Consider the following 19,890-nt stretch of genomic DNA (forward strand, 5'->3'; position numbering starts at 1 on the left):
GGCGCATGCAGGTCCCAAGACCAGAGTGCCCCCGTGTGGTCCCAGGGGGCTCCATACCAGAATGGGGGATGAGGCATCCACCTACCAGTTCCCATTCCACCCCTGGCAAAAGCAGCAGAGAAAAATCTTTGTCCCAAAGAAATGCACTCCAGGCCCCTCCAGTTTCGACTTTCCCCCAGAGGTCCCCAGGTGGGGGTGGGGGCGGGGGCAGCCCGGGAGACACCTCCCAGGCTGGGGGTGAAGAGGGGCATTCGAGGTGGAGCGAGACTCAACTTCAGAAGCGGAGAAATCCCCTCTTTGTCTGCCAACTGGAGGCCCCGTGTGGAATGGGCGCCCTAGCGCAACCACTCGCCCGCTAAGTTTTTTTTTTCTTTTTTGGAGGGCGTGTGAAACTGACTTTGAGGGTTAGGAACCTGCACATTTTTGTGGGGTAGTTAAAACAGTTTTTAAGACAGACTTAGTTGAGGGGGGTGGCAAGCTGAAACGGGCATTTCTACCGGAGCTAGAAGACTTCTGGGGCGTCCCAAGGACTTTTGGAGACTTGGAGGATGTTTGAAGGCACGTTGCACGGCGCAGAAGAAGGACCCTAAAATGCCTTTTTCCTACGGCGAGTCGGCCCAGGAAGCCGGACCTCCCTCCCCCAGCAGTCGGTGCACGCGGCGCGGCCCGGGAGTCTTTGAAGCTTGCAGCCTGGCCGCCGCCTCCCTGCATTAACGCGGAGCAGAAGTTCCCCGCGCGCCCCGCCCAGCACCGACCAGAGCCTGCAGCGCGCGCACCTTCCCCGCGAAGAAAAAAGGACGCCCCTCCTGCGCGCTCCCCGCGAAACTCCGCCGCCCGAGCGAGGCCCCCCTCAACACCTGGGGAAGAGGGAGTCCCCGGGTCCCCGCGAGCCCGGGGCCGGGGCGGTCCTCGCGCCCAAGTTGCTCCGCCAGTCCGGCGCCCCCCACGCCCCCGCCCGTGGCTGCGCAGTTTCCCGAAGTGCGGGGCCGGACGGTGGGAGGACGCGGGCCTGGAGAGCTCTGGGCTCCTCCACATCGCCGCCCCCAAGGCGCGGCACGAAGTTGGAGAACAATAACTCCCGGGCCCCAGGGCGCCCCCCGACGCGGCCCCCGCTCCAGCGCGAGCTGGGCGGGCCGGGGTCCTCTGGGCACAAAGCGCGGGGATCCCGGGTGCGGCCCTCGCCCCCCTCCGGGCTCACCTGCTGGGCGCGGCCGGGCACGCGGCGCACAGGGGGCTGCGGCAAGAAGCTGGGGGTCCCCACTCCGGACAAAGGGGCGTCGCAGCCGAGCCCCCGACTGTCGCGCGTGGGCAGCGGCGCGCGTGTCCCGTCCCGCGGGGCCCGTGCCTGCGGCCGGCCGGGGAGCCCCTGGGGCAGCAACGTGCACGGTGCCCGCCGCCGCGTCGGTTCATACCCGGTACGCCTGCAGCCACCGCCGCTGCCTCATCTTCCTGCAGCGGGAGACATGTGCCGCCCCCACGTACCTCGCCCAGCTGCCTATGCGGATCCCTACACCACCTTCCGGCGGCTCGGCCTCCCGAGCATGCTCGCAAGGTCCCCGAATCCCCGCGAGGCCCACAGCTCAGGGGCGTGGATGCGCAGTGGGGGTGGTCGGACCACAGCACTGAGAGAAAACACGGAATCGGAAGCGAATAAGGACCCTGAGATTTAAAGCTAAGGCAGAACGGCCTGGTCAATCGAAAAACTAGAAAGCCTGATGGGCGAGGATCCCAGCCATTTGTAATGAGGCCCGCCATGTCCCTTCTCAGCCCCACCCCGCAGGAGAGGCGGGACCCTGCTGGAGAGAGGCCATGAGAAGCCGCAGGGGTTGGTTCTGGAGTTTTGTTTTCTGTTGTTGTTGTTGTTGTTGTTGTTGTTTTGAGACGGAGTTTCGCTCTTGTTACCCAGGCTGGAGTGCAATGGCGCAATCTCGGCTCACCGCAACCTCCGCCTCCTGGGTTCAGGCAATTCTCCGGCCTCAGCCTCCCGAGTAGCTGGGATTACAGGCATGTGCCACCATGCCCAGCTAATTTTTCTATTTTTAGTAGACAGGGTTTCACCATGTTGACCAGGATGGTCTCGATCTCTTGACCTCATGATCGACCCTCCTCGGCCTCCCAGAGTGCTGGGATTACAGGCGTGAGCCACTGTGCCCCGCCGGTCCTGGAATTTTGTTCTCAAGTTGGTGTTGCCGCCCGCCGGGCCCCTTCAGCTTGGTTGTATTTGCGTTCCTTGGGCTGGCTCTTCGTGCTGAGTGGTTGGAGCACGGGCATCCTGGTCCGTAGGGGGCCACATCAGACCCATTTTCCTGGCGGGGAAACCGAGGCTTGCTCCATCTCGGGATCAGAGAGCCCTGCGGAAAGCCCAAGCGGTGCCTTTGCCTTTCTGAGCCTCTGTCTCGGCGTATGTGAATTTGGAACTAAGTTTGGACAGAACTCAGGCCAGATCCGGCTTCCTGATTCTTTTTTTTTTTTTTTTTTTTTTAACACCCTTAAGTGAAAATTGCTTACTACACCTCCTTCCGGGAACTGCCTTCCTCACTCTCGTTTGCAGGAGGTGCTGTGGCCCCTCAATGTGAACAGCAAGCAGAGAGCCTTCATTGCCATCATTTTTTGCTTAATCGTTGCACTAATAGCAGGAATAATATTCACTGGTAAATAACTGCCCCCTCTTTTTTTTTTCTTTTTTTCTTTTTTCTTTTTTTTTTTTTTATGGATTACAAAAGACTCTCCCATCTCTAAGTATGTGAATTTCCTAGTAGTAACTTACAGGTTACAGAAAAATAGCCAAATGTCATTTTGCTCAAGTGGAAAATCCACCTAAACAAGGTATCATTATGAATGGTTCTTTTTTGTTTGTTTGTTTTTGAGACAGAGTCTTTTTTTTTTTTTTTGAGGGAAAAAGAGAAGAAGAAGGGGAAAAAAAGAAAAAGTGGGAAAAAGGAATATTACTTCATTCCTAAAATGGGTTTCAATAATGGCCGATCAATATTTTGAGTGTTTAAAGTGGTTAATGCATATTTTATGTGTTTAAAATGGAGAACTCTATTGTGTTTATTTGTTCTGGCTCTGAGTTCAAGTCCTGGATATCATTATCAATTTGTTGTCTTGTTGAATCTAAATCTCATTATGTGTCTTATGTATCTTGGTGTTAAGATCTCTTATTGTTGCATTAATCCTTTTACCCTTGCATCCTTGTAGCTTTGAAATCTATTTTATTAAGTGTGAGAATTGCAACTCCTGCTTTTTATTTATTTATTTTTGCTCTCCATTTGGTCGGTGAGTTTTTTTCCATCCCCTTGTTTTGAGTCTTTGTATATCTTTAGATATATCGTTAGATTTTTGTGGATAATGTATATTTTGTGTGTTTAAAATGGAGAGCTCTATTGAGTTTATTTATTCTGGATCTTAGTTCCAGTCCTGGATATCGTTATCAAATTTCTGTCTCGTTGAATCTAAATCTCATTATGGGTCTTATGTATCTGGGTGTTAAGATCTCTTATTATTACATTAATCCTTTTATCCTTGTATCCTTGTAGCTTTGAAATCTATTTTGTCAAATGTGAAAATTGCAACTCCTGCTTTTTATTTATTTATTTTTGCTCTCCATTTGGTTACGTTTTTTTTTCCAACCCTTTATTTTGAGTCTATGTATATCTTTGGATATACCATTAGATTTTGTCTGTATCTTTTGATTGGGAGATTTGGTCGATTTAAATTTAGGGTTGCTGCCGTTTGATATTAACTGGCTATTTTGTCCTTTTGTTGATAAAAATTCTTCTTTATGTTAATGCTCTTTACTTTTTGGTGTATTTTTAGAAAGGGTCATACTGGTTGTTCCTTTCTGTGTATAGTGCTTCTTTTAGAAGTTCTTGTAAAGCAGGCCTGGTGGTAATAAAATCTCTGAGTACTTGCTTGTTCCTAAAAGATTTTATTTTTCCTTCAAATGTAAAGCTTAAATTGGCAGGATATGAAATTCTGGGCTGAAAGTTCTGTTGATTAAGTATATTGAATATTGGCCCCCACTCTCTTCTAGCTTGTAGGGTTTCCGTTGAGAGATCTGCTGTAAGCCTAATAGGCTTACCTTTATGGGTAACTTGATCTTTCTCTCTGGCTGCCCTTAATATTTTCTCCTTCGTTTCGATCTTGGTGAGTCTAACGATTTTGTGCCTTGGGGTTGTTCTTCTTGAGGAATATCTTTGTGGTGTTCTCTGTATTGCCTGGGGTTGAATAGTGTCCTGCTTTGCTAAATTAGGAAAATTTTCCTGGATAATGTCCTGGAGAGTATTTTCCAGCTTGAATTCATTCTCTCCGTCACATTCAGGTACACCAATCAAGCGTATATTAGTTCTTTTCACATAGTCCCATATTGCTTGGAGACTTTGCTCATTCCTTTTTATCCTTTTTTCTCTATTCTTGTCTTGTTGTTTTGTTTCATTAAGTTGATCTTCAACCTCTGATACCCTTTCTTCTGCTTGATCCATTCGGCTGTTTAAGCTTGTACATATTTCACTAAGTTCTCGTGTTGTATTTTTCAACTCCATAAGTTCATTTGTATTCCTCTCTATATTGTCTATTCTTTTCAACATTTCATCTAATCTTTTTTCCAAGTTCTTAGTTTCTTTACATTGGGTTAGAACAAGTTCCTTTAACTCCCAGAAGTTTCTTATCATCCACCTTTTAAAGCCTACTTCAGATAATGGAACACAGTCCTTTTCCATCAGGGCTTGTTCCATTACTGATGAGTCCTTTTCCATCAGGGCTTGTTCGGTTGCTGATGAGTCCTTTTCCATCAGGGCTTGTTCCGTTGCTGATGGGTTCTGATTTTGAGTATACTCAGCCTTCTTAGGCTGTTTTTTTCCCTTCATTGTAGATGAACCACCTTTCTAATTAGTTTTCTGAGTCGAAGTCCGACTTATTGATTCCCAGTGCTGGGATTCGAGCAACCCACTGTGGCAGCCTAAATAGCAGCGGTGAGACTGATGGTGCTCTTCTGCCCGGGAATCTCTGGTCTGGCTTCCCTCTTGAGTCCGCAACAAGCGGCTCTGAGTTCCCGGAGCTCCAAACTCCGGTCAGTAGGGGAAGCAGTCCCGTTGGCTCTGCATGAAGAGCTGCTGCGCTGAGACGCCGGCAAAACCGCTGCGGCGGCCACAAGAGTCACGCTGGCGACCTGTGGGGCTCCTCCACTGGGAATCGGCTGATCGGTGAGTGACGAAAATTCGTCCAAAAGTGTGGCGTCGTCTCGTTCTCTGGGCTTTCACTGGGAGCTACAATCCTGAGCTGTTAGTGGTCGGCCATCTTGGATCGATCTCCTCTTCCTGATTCTTAAGACATCTACATCTTAGTAAAAAGTGTCCCCACCTAAGGCCAGGTGAGGTGGCTCCCACTTGTGATCCCAGCGCTTTGGGAGGCCACAGCCAGAGGATCGGTTGAGGCCAGAAGTTTGAGACCAGCCTGGGCAACATAGTGAGACTCCTATCTCTAAAAATTTTAAAATAATTTGAAATAATAATTTAAGAAGTTGACCAGACGCGGTGGCTCACGTCTGTAATCCCATCACTTTGGGAGGGCAAGGCAGGTGGATCACTTGAGGTCAGGAGTTCAAGACCAGCCTCGCCAATGTGGGGAAGGAAACCCCACCACTACAAAAATACAAAAATTAACCTGGTGTGGTGGCATGTGCCTGTAATCCCAGCTACTCGGGAGGCTGAGGCAGGGGAATCACTTGAACCCAGGAGGCAGAGGTTGCAATGAGTGGAGATTGTGCCACTGCCCTCCAGCCTGGGCAAGAAGAATGAAACTCCATCTCAAATAAATAAACAAATAAAATGAAATAGAAATACAAAAATTAGCAGGGCGTGGTGGCTCACACTTGTAATTCCAGCACTTTGGGAGTCCGAGGCAGGCGAATCATGAGGCCAGGAGATCCAGGCCGTCCTGGTCAACATGGTGAAATCCCGTCTCTACCAAAAATACAAAAATTAGCCGGGCGTGGTGGTGCACACCTGGAGTCCCAGCTTCTCAGGAGGCTGAGGCAGGAGAATCGCTTGAAGCTGGGAGGTGGTGGTTGCAGTGAGCCGACATCGCACCATTGCACTCCAGCCTTGGTGACGAGTGAAACTCCATCTCAATAAATAAATAAATAAAACACAATCTCCCAGGGCTCCAAAGAGAAATCTACCCTACACTCCCAGCCTGGGAAGATGCCACCATCCTGCTGGCCTGCTTGGCTCCAGCCACCCTGCCTCCATTGGTCCAGAACCTGCTAAGCTCATGCCCACCCCGAGTCTCCACATCTGTTGTGCCCTCTGCCTTGGGTGCTTTTCCCACCCCCATCTGGAGGCCCTGAGTCATCACAGTTCAATGCTGCACCCAGTCCAGGCCAGCAGGGAGGCGGGGGCCACAGGGGCCCCCCCGACCGAAACCAGCAGCCCCTCCTGCTATGCACCCAAGTGAGCCGTGCACATTCTGACCCTCCATGTCCAGAGACTCCCCACACCTGCTGCAGATCTAGGGAGAGGGCTGAGGGCCCCGGGGTGTGCGCTGTAATCCCTCATCCCTCTCCACCTCACCGTGACCTTGGGCATGTGCCTGCTACTCTATGGACCTCAGTTTCCCCATTTAGAAAGTGGAAGGGCAGGCGTTGGGCACACAGTAGGTGCTCACAGCTGATGCCTGCCTCCCTGCACCATCCCCCTGCTTTGAGGCCTCTCCGGAGCTAGGATCTCAAAGCAGCTCCCATCCCACCCCAGCCTCTTCAGCCCCCAGCCCTTCCTTGTGACCCCATGGGTGTGGGGGTGTCTGTGGCTGGGTCTGGCTCTCCTCATTCCAGCTTAGGGGGCTCTTGAAGGCTGGGCTGGAGCCTCATTCACTGTGGGCCACTCCCCATTCACACTCAGGGTCTGAGCCACAGGGTGGGGGCCAGAGTCCCCCTGAGGAGCCCTTCAATTTCACCCATGGAAGGGAAGCAACCATCCATTCACAGACCACTTAATATTATTATTATTTTGAAAAAGTGTCTCACTCTGTCACCCAGGCTGGAGTGAGGTAGTGCAGTCACAGCTCACTGCTTGACCTCCTGGGCTCAAGCGATCCTCCTGCCTCAGTCTCCTGAGTAGCTGGGACCACAGGCACACGCCACCACACCTGGTTTTTTTTTTTTTCTTTTGAGACAGAGTTTTGCTCCATTGCCAGGCTGGAGTGCAGTGGCGCCATCTCAGCTCACTGCAATCTCTCCCTCCTGGATTCAAGCAATTCTCCTGCCTCAGCCTCCCAAGCAGCTGGGACTACAGGTGTGCACCACCATGCCCAGCTAATTGTTGTATTTTTAGTAGAGACAGGGTTTCACCATGTTGGCCAGGATGGTCTCGATCTCTTGACCTCGTGATTCACCCACCTCAGCCTCCCAAAGTGCTGCAATTACAAGCGTGAGCCACTGTGCCCGGCCTAATTTTGTATCTTTGTACAGACGGGGTTTCTCCCTCCCTATGTTTGCCAGGCTGGTCTTGAACTCCTAGGCACAAGTGATCCTCCAGACTTGGCCTCTCAGAGTACTGGGATTACAGGCGTGCGCCACTGCACGGGGCAGGGCTATTCAGTTATTGGGCACTGACAGTGTATGGGGCCTTGCACCGGGCATGGAAGCCCTTCGGACGGTGATACTCCCGGTCCCTCCTCTTCTGGGCAAGATGGCCCATCAGGGATCCCTGGTCTAGTCCTGAATGTGGTTCTTTCCAGACCTGTGTTTACTGTGAGGTCCTCCCACCTGTGTGGTTCCACCTATTGTACAGATGAGGAAACTGAGGCTCAAAGATATCTCTGCCAGCAACCACAGGCCTCCATTGTTTCCCTGAGGAGGTCCATCCTGGACTGAGTCACTGGGTGAGGCAGCCTGTGGGGAGCTCCCATTCGGCCACCACCTCTGCCCAGCCCTGAGGCCTCAGTGCTGCCTCCAGGGCCCTGGCATGGGGACAGGCAGCCAGCCAGCCTCCTGACTTCGGCCTTTATTCTGCTGTGGGGCCGGAAGAGGAGTGGGGCCTCTCCACCTGCCACCTGTTCCCGCCCCCACCAACCGGAACCACCAACCGGTGTGTGCGCCCCCACCAACGGGAACCACCTCTGTCAGAAAAACTCAGACCGAGGACTAGTTCCCACCAGGGAGTGGTCAGCGCTGGAGCTGGGGGCGACAGTGAGGCCCCCAGAGGTGTGCAGGCCACAGCTGTAGACACAGAGAGTGGACTTGGACCAGGACCTCGGGGCCAGCCTCCGGACTCCTGTTCCATTTGTCCCCAAGGTGGGCACCTTTGACTTCTCCAGGATGTGAATACACTCAGGCACCACCCCTGGCACCCCCCAGCATGGGCAGAGGAGGGAGTGGCAGGCCAGCACTTATCACCCTTATCAGGCCCGGTACAACAATGGGTGTTGCCTCCCGGCAGCAGGTGGGTGGGGTGGGAGTGGGGGCTCCTGCTTAGACTAAGTCTGCCAGTGAAGGGCCTGATCCCAGCACCACCAGCTCAGGACCACCCCACAGACCCCCAGGCTGGGACTCAACCAGGGTAGGGCTCATTGCCTTGTTCTCCCTGTGTCATTTTAATTTAATTTAATTTAATTTTATCTTTTTAAAACAGAGTCTCACTCTGTCGCCCAGGTTGGAGTGCAGTGGCACAATCTTGTGACGTGGTTCAAGCAATTCTCCTGCCTCAGCCTCCCCAGTAGCTGGGATTACAGACATGCGCCACTATGGCCAGATGACTTCTGTATTTTTAGTAGAGACAGGGCTTCACCATATTGCCAGGCTGGTCTCCATCTTCTGACCGGGTGATCACCTGCCTTGGCCTCCCAAAGTGCTGGGATGACAGGTGTGAACCACCGTACCCAGCCTTAATTTATTTATTTTTTTAGCAGAGATGAGGTCTCACTATGTTGCCTAGGCTGGTCTCAAACTCGTGGCCTCAAGCGATCCTCCTGCCTTGGCCTCCCAAAGTGCTGGCTTTAGCAGCATGAGCCCCCACACCCAGCCCCATTCTTCCTACCTTCTGGGAGGAGGTGCCTCCAGACTTGCAGGCTGGACCTGGGCAGGGAAACCTCTTGAGATTTGGGGTGGTGGGTAGCTTCTGATCGTTCCACCTTCAAGGAGGGAGGAGACTGTGCTGTGAAATGGGGCAGTGGGGGCACCCTACAGTCTCTGGGGCCTGATCACAAGGGGTCCTGACTTCTTGGGGACTTCTAGCTGTGAGGGTGCCAAGGAAGGGAAGAAGCTCACCAGTGATCTGACTCTTGCTCCTCCATCCAGACTTGTCCCCGGGAGGGAGGGGGCCAAGAGTGCTGAGTGGGAGGCTCTGAGGGTGACAGGCCGCAGCCTCACACCTCCTGCTGTCTGGCCTTCAGGGAAAGGAGAACCACCTCCCACAATGACGGGTCCCCTGGGGCAGTGAACCTTGGGCTATGACCTCAAGATCCATGAGGTCAAGGGACAGAGAGTGGACAGCATGCCTGGCTGGGGAACTGAGGGACAAAGGGGCTGAGGCGGGACAGGGTGAGGTGTTCAAGGAACGGGGCTTATGAGGCCGGAGCCCAGAAAAGTCCAGGGGAGAGGAACCAAGGTCAGAGAGAGGGCAGGGCCTCTTAGGCCACAGGGAGGAGCTGGGTTCTCACAGTGGGAGGACTAGAGAGCCATAGTGGGAATTTGAGCAGGAGAGGGACATGATCACAGGATCACAGGTGCCATGAGCTGGGTGGATCTGGGGTACATTTGGGGGATAACTGCAGGGTGTGAGGGGTTAGCAGCCCACGTGCTGGATGTGTGGTTAGGGACTTGACATGTAAATGGCGGAACCCTTCTCTGAGTGGAGCCAGCCTGGGACAAGGGAGAGGCCTGAAGGGGAAACAGGAGGCTCATGTACAGGGCAGTGTCCAGGCCCCATGAGACCAGGTGGGGTGTGGCCAAGAGGGGCTGTGTGGGAGGGGGGTGAAGAAGGCACAGTCAGTCCCCAGTCAGGGTGAGCCCAGCTCTGGATGGAGCCTGGCCCCACTGAGCCCCCCTTCCATTTGAGCCTTCCTTCCATCCTCACCCCCCTTCCATCCATGCCCCCTTCCATCCTCACTCACCTTCCATCTGCTCCCCTTTCCATCTGCACTCCCTTCCATCTGCGCTCCCCTCCTTCCAAGTCCCCAGGCAGCCCCTCTGCACCTGCTGGGTTCCCTTCCACCCCCAGGGCCAGGGCCACCTGCTGAGGATGGCCTGCCCCCTCCTGGCCAGTGCCCACATCTCCTGACTTAGGGGCCCCTGGGGGCCTGTCTGGCCACATTCTGGGGCAGCCTGTTCAAACACGGAGCACCTCCCCATCACTCCTCACCGGGCATTGTTTGGCCCATTTACCCCGAGGTGGGGCGGGCCAGGGACCAGGGAGCCCAGCCCAATTCTCAGTTCCTGCCACCCACGCACCTGCCCAAAGGCAGCCTCACTGACCTGTGCCCACCTCAACATGGGAGTGGTGGCCCCTCTGTAGTGCACCCTGGGCACAGTGATGACACCTCCCTTCTTCCCATGGTCTCTGGCTCCCGTGAACTTTGCACAAGGGACAGAGGAGGTTATCCCATTGTTCAGATGGGGAAATTGAGGCAGGGCCCAAGTGGCCCCACACCTGAGGCTTAGCCAGGTTCCTGCCCCCAGTTCACTTGTCCCCCCAGGCTCCTTCACCTGTACCTGGTGCCTTCCAGAAACAGGGGAGGGCATTCCAGGCTGTCAGCCCTGTGGTTGCCAAAGCCAGGAGGTCAGAAGTCATCCAGGGACACCCTGCCACGCTGAGGAGGTTGGTTTTATTCTCCAGTCTAGAGGAGTTGAGGGGTCCACAGGTCTCACTGTGGGTGGGGGAAGGTGTCTGGGAGGTGGAGGCCAGCGAGGAGGCTGTGGGTGAGATGCCTAGAGCAACAGGAAGGGTGGAAAGAGACCCCTGTTAGGCAGATGGGAAACTGGTGGGGGGGTCTCCTGGGGAAAGATGACAAGGACCCTAAGATGGGGGGGATCACAGGTGCCCCCAACCCCAAGGGGTGAGAACTAGACTCCAGGAGGAGACTCAGGGCTGGGGAGCCCTGGGGCTGCAGGGGTGGCTGTCTGGAGCTGAGCCTGCAAAGCTGGAACAGGGAGGAAGGCCAATGGGGCAGAGGGAACAGCAGATGCAAAAGGGACAGGGAATAACAAGTTGATCCCTGGGTTTGTGCTGAGGGCTGGGGAAGGGGGTGGCAATGACGAATGTGCCACCTACCCCCATCCAGGCTGCCCTGTCTGTAGCCAGGACCCCAGCTTTGGCCCCTCCCGCCTCCCTTTCAGCCTGGCCGTGCACTCCATGGACATTGTATGTCTTGTTGCTGCACAGAGCCCCAAAGTCCCCGCCCACTTCCCTGTCTCCGAAGCTCCAGGGCTGCCCCTCCAAGAGCCTGTCAAATTTCTGAGCCTGTGCCCCAGCTGTGGCCTCTCCTGGATCAACTTTCCTCTCTTTGTACCTGGCTGTCTTCTCTTCCTCATCCTTCCACCCTTGGCTTGGGGACCACCTTCTCTGGGAGCCTCCCTTGATTTGTTTTTTCCTTTTTTCAAGACAGAGTTTCCCTCTCATTGCCCAGGCTGGAGTGCAATGGCACCATCTCGGCTCACTGCATCCTCTGCCTCCTGGGTTCAAGTGATTCTTCTGCCTCAGCCTCCTGAGTAGCTGGGATTCCAGGCACTCACCACCACACCCAGCTAATTTATTGCATTTTTAGTAGAGACAGGGTTTCACAGTGTTGGCCAGGCTGCTCTTGAACTCCTGACCTCGTGATCTGCCCGCCTTAGTCTCCCAAAGTGCTGGGATTCTAGGCGTGTGCCACCAATGCAGTTTTTATACCTTGCTTCTGTGAAGCTTCCACCTGCCCATGGAGTTGGGGCTATGGATGGCCCCACTTCACAGAGGAGGATGCTGAGGTCCGAAGAGGCTGAATCAGTTGTCCACACTCCCTCCCAGCTGCAGCCCGCCCCACTGGGTGTTTGCAGAGAAAATAAAAAAGTTGCACAAGTTACATCAGCCAAGATTGGTGCCTGGGAGGCAGGCAGGTGGGCCTGTTTCTCCTCTTTGGGGCAAGGGCTGGCCTCTGTAGGTCCTCAGATCTGCACCCTACTTGTCCTTCTTGTGTGGTCAGGAATATTTTTCTTTTTCTTTTTCTTTTCTTTTCTTTTTAAATAAAAATGGGGTTTCACCATGATGGCCAGGCTGGTCTTGAACTCCTGACCTCAGGTGATCCACCCACCTCGGCCTCCCAAAGTGCTAGGATTACAGGCATGAGCCACTGTGCCCAGCCTTTTCTTATTCTTTTTGAAATGGAGTTTTATTCTTGTTGCCCAGGCTGGAGTGCAGTGGCTCGATCTTGGCTCACCACAACCTCCACCTCCAGGTTCAAGCGATTCACCTGCCTCAGCCTCACGAGTAGCTGGGATTACAGGTATGCACCATGAGGCCCGGCCAGGTCAGGAGTTTTCTAACAACTGCTGGGGGCTGCATGTGAGACAGGCTAGGGTAAGCAGGAGGTGCAGGGATCAGAAGAGGCTCAGCTAAGGTCACCCCACACCTGGTTCCCTTGCCCTCTTCAGGCATAGAGGAGGCACAAAGTCCAGAATTGTGCAAAGAGAAAATTCTTCAAATTTGACCACACGGGCCAGCCACAGCAGCTCATGTCCGTATTCCCAGCACTCTGGGAGGCCCAGGTAGTGGTATTGCTTGAGATCAGGAGGTTGAGACCAACTTTGGCAGCATATCAAGAGCCCCATCTCTACATAAAAGTACAAACATTAGGCTGGGCATGATGGCATGTCCCTGTAGTCATAGCTACTCTGGAGGCTGAGGCAGGAGGATCAACCTGAGGCTGGGAAGGTGGAGGGTGCAGTGAGCCATGGTTGTGCCACTGCACTCCAGCCTGGGCAACATAGTGAGAGTCAGTCTCAAAAAAAAAAGTATTTTTGAGGCTGGGCATGGTGACTCACACCTGTCATCCCAGCACTTTGGGGGGCCAAGGTGGGTGGATCACTTGTGATCAGGAGTTTGAGAGCAGCCTGATGGTGAAACCTGCTCTGTGCTAAAAATACAAAAATTAGCCCAGCACAATGGCCGACACCTGTAATCCAAGATACTCAAAGGCTGAGTGAGGCAGGAGAATCACTTGAGCCTAGGAGGTAGAGGTTGCAGTGAGCTGAGATCATGCCACTGCACTCCAGCCTGGGAGACACAGTGAGACCCCAACTAAAAAAAAAAATGTTTTTTGACTATATAAAAATTAAACACTTCTGGCCTGGTGCAGTGGCTCACGCCTGTAATCACAGCACTTTGGGAGGCTAAGGCAGGTGGATCACGAGGTGAAGAGATTGAGACCATCCTGGCCAACATGGTGAAACTCCATTTCTACTAAAAAAATACAAAAATTAGTCAGGCATGGTGGCACACAGGTGTAGTCCCAGCTACTCAGGAGGCTGAGGTAGGAGAATCACTTGAACCCAGGAGACACAGGTTGCAGTGAGCTGAGATCGTGCCACTGCACTCCAGCCTGGGTGACAGAATGAGACTCCATCTCAAAAAAGCAAAAAACAAAAATTAGCTGAGTGTTATCCAAGGTTCAAGTGAGCCTCCCACCTCAACCTCCTGACTAGCTGAGACTACATCATGAATCACCACACACAGCTAATATTTTTCTTTTTCTTTCTTTCTTTTTTTTTTTTTTTTTGGTAAAGACAGAGTCTTACCAGGTGGGGTGGCTCATGCCTGTAATCCCAGCACTTTGGGTGGCCGAGGCGGGCAGATCATGAGGTCAGAGATCGAGACCATCCCGGCCAACATGGTGAAACCCCTTCTCTACTAAAAATACAAAACAATTAGCCAGGTGTGGTGGTGAGTGCCTGTAATCCCAGCTACTCAGGAGGGTGAGATAGGGGAATTGCTTGAACCCGGGAGGCAGAGATTGCACCACTGCACTACAGCCTGGGTAACAGTGTGAGACTCCGTCTAAAAAGAAAAAAAAAAGAGAGAAGTTCTCTGTCACCCAGGAGGCTGTCTTAAACTCCTGGGTTCAAGCCATCCTCCTGCTACAGGCATGAGCTACTGTACCTGGCTAGAGGCTTTTTTTTTTTTTTTGATATGGAGTCTTGCTCTGTCGCCCAGGCTGGAGTGCATTGGAGCAGTCATAGATCACCGTACCCTCTGCCTCTTAGGTTCAAGGGATTCTCCTGCCTCAGCCTCCCAAGAGAGAGTCAGAGTCTTGCCCTGTCACCCAGGCTGGAGAACAATGGTGCCATCTCAGCTCACTACAACCTCTGCCTCCCTGGTTCAAGTGATTCTCCTGCCTCAGCCTCCCGAGTAGCTGAAGCTACAGGTGTGCGCCACCACGCCCAGCTAATTTTTGTATTTTTAGTGGTGACAGGGTTTCACCATCTTGGCCAGCCTGGTCTCGAACTCCTGTCTTCCAGTGATCTGCCTGTCTCAGCTTCCCAAAGTGCTGGGATTACAGACATGAGCCACCATGCCCTGCCTCTGTATCCCTTTGATCACCCCTCAACTCCAGTGTTAAAAATCTAATAAATCTGGCCAGGCGCAGTGGCTCATGCCAGTAATCCCAGCACTTTGGGAGGCCGAGGTGGATGGATCACGAGGTCAGGAGATTGAGACCATCCTGGCCAACATGATGAAACCCCATCTCTACTAAAAACACAAAAATTAGGTGGGCCTGGTGGTGTGTGCCTGTAATTCCAGTTACTTGGGAAGCTAAGGCAGGAGACTTGCTTGAACCTGGGAAGTGGAGGTTGCAGTGAGCTCAGATCATGCCACTGTACTCCAGCCTGGGCAACACAGTGAGACTCCATCTCAAAAAAAAAGTCTAATAAATCTGGCCAGGCAGGGTGGTTCATGCCTGTAATCCCAACCCCTTGGGAGGCCAAGGTGGGTGGATCACATCAGGAGTTTGAGACCAGCCTGACTAACATGCTGAAACCCAGTCCTTGCTAAAAATACAAAACAAAACAAAAGTCTAATAAATATAATAAATATGATGGCATGAGCGGTGCTCACCCATGCCAAGGCAGTCCTTTAAAAACAAAACACATTGGCCAGGCATGGTGGGTCACGCCTGTAATCCCAGCACTTTGAGAGGCCAAGGTGGGTGGATCACTTGAGGCCAGGAGTTTGAGACCAGCTTGGCCAACATGGTGAAACCCCCATCTCTTTTTAAAAAAAAATTAAAAAGTAAATTAAAAAAAAAACCAAGACACATCGTGATGGCTTCGGCAGGGCTGTGCATTAGAGCTGTGTTCGTGGCACAAAACACCTGACTTGAAGCCACCCAGATGTGCAACAACTCCATCCTGGCTGCACACAGAATCTGCCATCCATCATCCTGCAAGTCTGTTCCCGCACCTGCTTGGCAGAGCCAAGAGACTCCTGAGGCCATCTCTCTGGGGGAATGAAATACAAGTTCAAGATCCCCGATGCTGCTTTTGAGGTGAAGCTTTTGTAAAGGGAAAAAAGCATATTGAAAAAGTGCAGGAGGAAATGCCCCAGGGCTTGGCAGTTACTCTGGGGGGTGGGGGAGAATTTCAGTTCTTCCTTTAGATCTTGAAGAGGTGGGATGAGCTTGAGAGTTTATATTGGACGTTTTTTCTCTTTCCCTTGTTTGAAAAATGTTTGTTTCAGGAGCCAGGAATGGTGGTTCACATCTGTAATCCCAGCCCTTTGGGAAGTTAAAGTGGGAGGATTACTTGAGGCCAAGAGTTCAAGACCAGCCTGGGCAACATAGCAAGACCTAATTTCTACAATAAATTAATAAATAAAATTAGCCAGGCCTGGTGGTGTGAAGTTATAGTCCCAGCTACTAGGGAGGCTGAGGTGGGAGGATCCCTTGAGTCCAGAAGTTGGAGGTTGCAGTGAGCTATGATCACACCACTGCCTTCCAGCCTGTGGGACAGAGTGAGATCTTGTCACTCTCTTTTTTTTTTTTGAGACAGAGTCTCGCTCTTTTGCCAGGTGCCAGGCTGGAGTGCAGTGGTGTGATCTTAGCTCACTGCAACCTCCACCTCCCGGCTTCAAGCAATTCTCCTGCCTCAGCCTCCTGAATAGCTGGGACTACAGGCACGAGCCACCATGCCCAGCTAATTTTTGTATTTTAAATAGAGACGTGGTTTCACTATGTTGGTCAGGACCTCTTGACCTCATGATCCGCCCACCTCAGACTTTGATCACCCCTCAGCTCCAGTGTTAAAAACTCCAAAGTGTTCCTGTGTTAGACTTAGCAAATATATGTAGAAAGAAAAAAAAAACACAAAAGCCCCAAAGTGCTGGGATTATAGGTGTGAGCCACTGCGCTGGGTCGAGATCTCCTCTTTTAAAGAAAAATTTCATTTTGACAATATGTATATTGTCAAAATATAAGGCCACATGCATGAGGCTCAGCTGAAATATCACTTGCAACATCACAAGAGGCAGAAGATTTGGGTCCTTCATATATAAAGAGTTCCAACAAATCAATAAGGAAAAAACTCAAAAAGAAAACCATGCAAAGAAATGAATGATTAATTCACACAAGAAGAAATACAAATGGCCACTGGATACAAGCCCACAGAATATTTGGAAAGTGAGGCTGAGAAGTGAGCTGCTGTCCTGGAGACATTGATTAATGACTGACTGGGGCCAGGTGCAGTGGCTCCTGCCTGTTATCCCAGCACTTTGGGAGGCCAAGGTGGGTGGATCACTTGAGGCCGAGAGTTTGAAATCAGCCTATCCAACATGGCGAAACCCTCTCTCTACTAAAATTAAAAAATTATCCAGGCATGGTAGTTGGCACCTGTAATCTCACCTACTCAGAAGGCTGAGGTAGGAGAATCGTTTGAACCCAGGAAGCAGAGGCTGCACTGAGCCAAGATTGTGCCACTGCACTCCAGCCTGGGCAACAGAGTGAGACTCCATCTCAAAAAGCAAAAAGACTGCCAGGGTTCTCAGCATCCTCCTCATCTTCACGCTCTAAGATGATGGTTTCTGCCTGTGTGTATTTTATGTTTTTGGTTTGCTTTGCAGATGGAGCCTCCCTCTGTTGCCCACATGCTGGAGTGCACTAGCATGATCTCAGCTCACTGCACTGAGATTTGAACCCTCCTGGGTTCAAATGATTATCTGCCTCCGCTTCCCTAGTAGCTGGGATTACAGGTGCCCGATACCATGCCCAGCTAATTTTTGTATTTTTAGTAGAGATGGGTTTCACCATGCTTGTCAGGCTGGTCTTGAACTTCCAACCTTGGGCGGTGGCTGAGGCTGAGGAAGCAGGAGAATCACTTGAGACCAGAAGGCGGAGGTTGCAGTGAGCTGAGATCACGCCACTCAACTCCAGCCTGAGCAAAAGAGTAAAATTGGTCTCAAAAAAAAAAAAAAGAGGTAGGGTCTGGCTCTGTTGCCCAGGCTGCTGGAGCACAGTGGCACGATCATGGCTCACTGCAGCCTCAAACTCCTGGGATCAAGCCATCCTCCTTTCTCAGCCTCCCAAGTAGCTGGGACTACAGGCACACCCCACCCCACTAACTTCATTTTTTGTAGAGATGGGATCTCGCTGTTGCCCAGTGAGGTCTCCAACTCCTGGGCTCAAGCCAGCCTCCTGCCTTGGCCTCCCAAAGTGTTGAGATTACAGGCATGAGCCACCATGCCGGGCCCCTTTTTAAAATGAAAAGAACATTTAATTCGTCACCTCGCTGAAGATGCTGCATGACTAAGATTGCAGAACCGCAGGATGGGAGTGGGTGGACTTCCACCGGGTACCCCCTCCTCCTGCTGGAGTATCAGCACTTTTTGGGTGTTTCTCTGGAGGTGGGGAGGCCTCTTACTGTCCCGGGGTCTGCTGGGGGAAACCCCTGGTGTTATGGGGAGGCCCCACCAGGTTGATCCTGAGCATGAGCTCAGGACAAGGAGCACTGCTGAGCTAGTCCACTGTGGTTATGATTGCACAGCTGTGTGAACTCTCATCTGTCAAAGGAGTTAGTTCCATCTGTCCAGAGGACACAACAGGATGAGGCCCGCGAGGCTTTTAGGGGCCCATGAAAATGTCTTCCTGTCTTCCTTCCCTTCTCCCTTCCTTCCTTCCTTTGTCTCTTCCTCCTCCTTTCCTCCTCCCTCCTCCTTTCCTCCCTCCCTCCCTCCTTTCCCCCTCCACTCCCCCCTCCCTCCCTCCTTTTCCCTCTACCCCTCCCTCCCCCTCCTTTCCTCCCTCCTCCCTCTCTCCCTTCCTTCTTTCCTCCCTTCTCCCTCCCTTCCTTCCTTTCTCCTTCCCTTGCTGCCTTCCTTCTCCTTCCTTCCTTTTTCCTCCCCTCCCCCTCCTTTTTCCTCCCCTCCCCCTCCTTCCTTTCCCTCTTTCTTTTTCTTTCTCTCCCTTCCCTTCCCTGCCCTCCCTCTCCCCATCCCTCCCTTCTCTCCTTCCTTCTCTTTCCCCCTTCCTCCCTTTTTTATTTTTATTATTTATTTATTTATTATTTTTTGAGACAGAGTTTTGCTCTTGTTACCCAGGCTGGAGTGCAATGGCACAATCTCGGCTCACCGCAACCTCCGCCTCCTGGGTTCAGGCAATTCTCCTGCCTCAGCCTCCTGAGTAGCTGGGATTACAGGCACGCGCCACCATGCCCAGCTAATTTTTTGTATTTTTAGTAGAGATGGGTTTCACCATGTTGACCAGGATGGTCTCAATCTCTTGACCTCATGATCCATCCTCCTCGGCCTCCCAAAGTGCTGGGATTACAAGCATGAGCCATTGGGCCAGCCTCTCCCTTTCTTTCTTTCTTTTCTTTTCTTTTTTTTTCTCACATCTAGAGATTTGGACCTTTCTTTTTCTTTTTCATTTGTTGTTAAAGAGTCTTGCTCTGTCGCCCAGGCTGGAGTGCAGTGGTGTGATCTCGGCTGCCTCCCAGGTTCAAGTGATTCTTCTGCCTCAGCCTCCCGAGTGCCACCATGTCTGGCTAATTGCTGTATTTTTAGTAGAGACAGGGTTTCACCATGTTGGTCGGGGTCCTTCCAGGCAGTCCTCTTTGCTGACACCCACATCCCTGGCTCTTGGTTCCAGGCCCACGTAGTTCCCTGCTTTGATGCATCCAAGGTCAAGTGCTCAGGCCCTGGGCCAGGGAAGGCCACCGCTGGGGAGGTGGGCCAATTCCAAGTGGACTGCTCCAGCGTGGGCAGTGCAGGGCTGACCATTGAGATCTGCTCAGAGGTGGGGCTGCCAGCTGAGGTGTACATCCAGGACCATGGCGATGGCATGCACACCATCACACACATTCCCCTCTACCCCAGGGCCTACACTGTCACCATCAAATATGGCGGCCAGCCTGTGCCCAATTTCCCCAGCAAGCTGCAGGTGGAGCCTGCATGGACACTTCAGCATCCAGTGCTATGGGCCTGGGATTGAGGGCCAGGGTGAGTGGCCCTGCTGTGCAGTATGTGGCAGTGGGGGCACAGGGACCAGAGCCCCAAGCCTCCTCCCTGTGTTCCTTTGCAGGCATCTTCCAAGAGGCCACCACTGAGTTCAGTGTGGACGCCTGGGCCCTCACATAGACTGGAGGGCCACACGTCAAGGCCCGTGTGCCCAACCCCTCAGGCAACCTGACAGAGACCTACATGCAGGACTGTGGCGACGGCACCTACAAAGTGGAGTACAGCCCTCATGAGGAGGGTCCATGCTGGGGCTCCTGCAGGCCAGTGGGCGGGGGTGGGTAGCACAGCCTGGACTCCTCCTGACCCGGCCTGCACTACTCCAGGACTGCACTCCATGGACGTGACCTACGATGGCAGCCCTGTGCCCAGCAGCCCCTTCCAGGTGCCCATGACCGAGGGCTGAGACCCCTCCCGGGTGTGT

Source organism: Callithrix jacchus, chromosome 7 (assembly GCF_049354715.1).
Source record: "Callithrix jacchus isolate 240 chromosome 7, calJac240_pri, whole genome shotgun sequence".
In the NCBI taxonomy this organism is placed as follows: domain Eukaryota; kingdom Metazoa; phylum Chordata; class Mammalia; order Primates; family Cebidae; genus Callithrix; species Callithrix jacchus.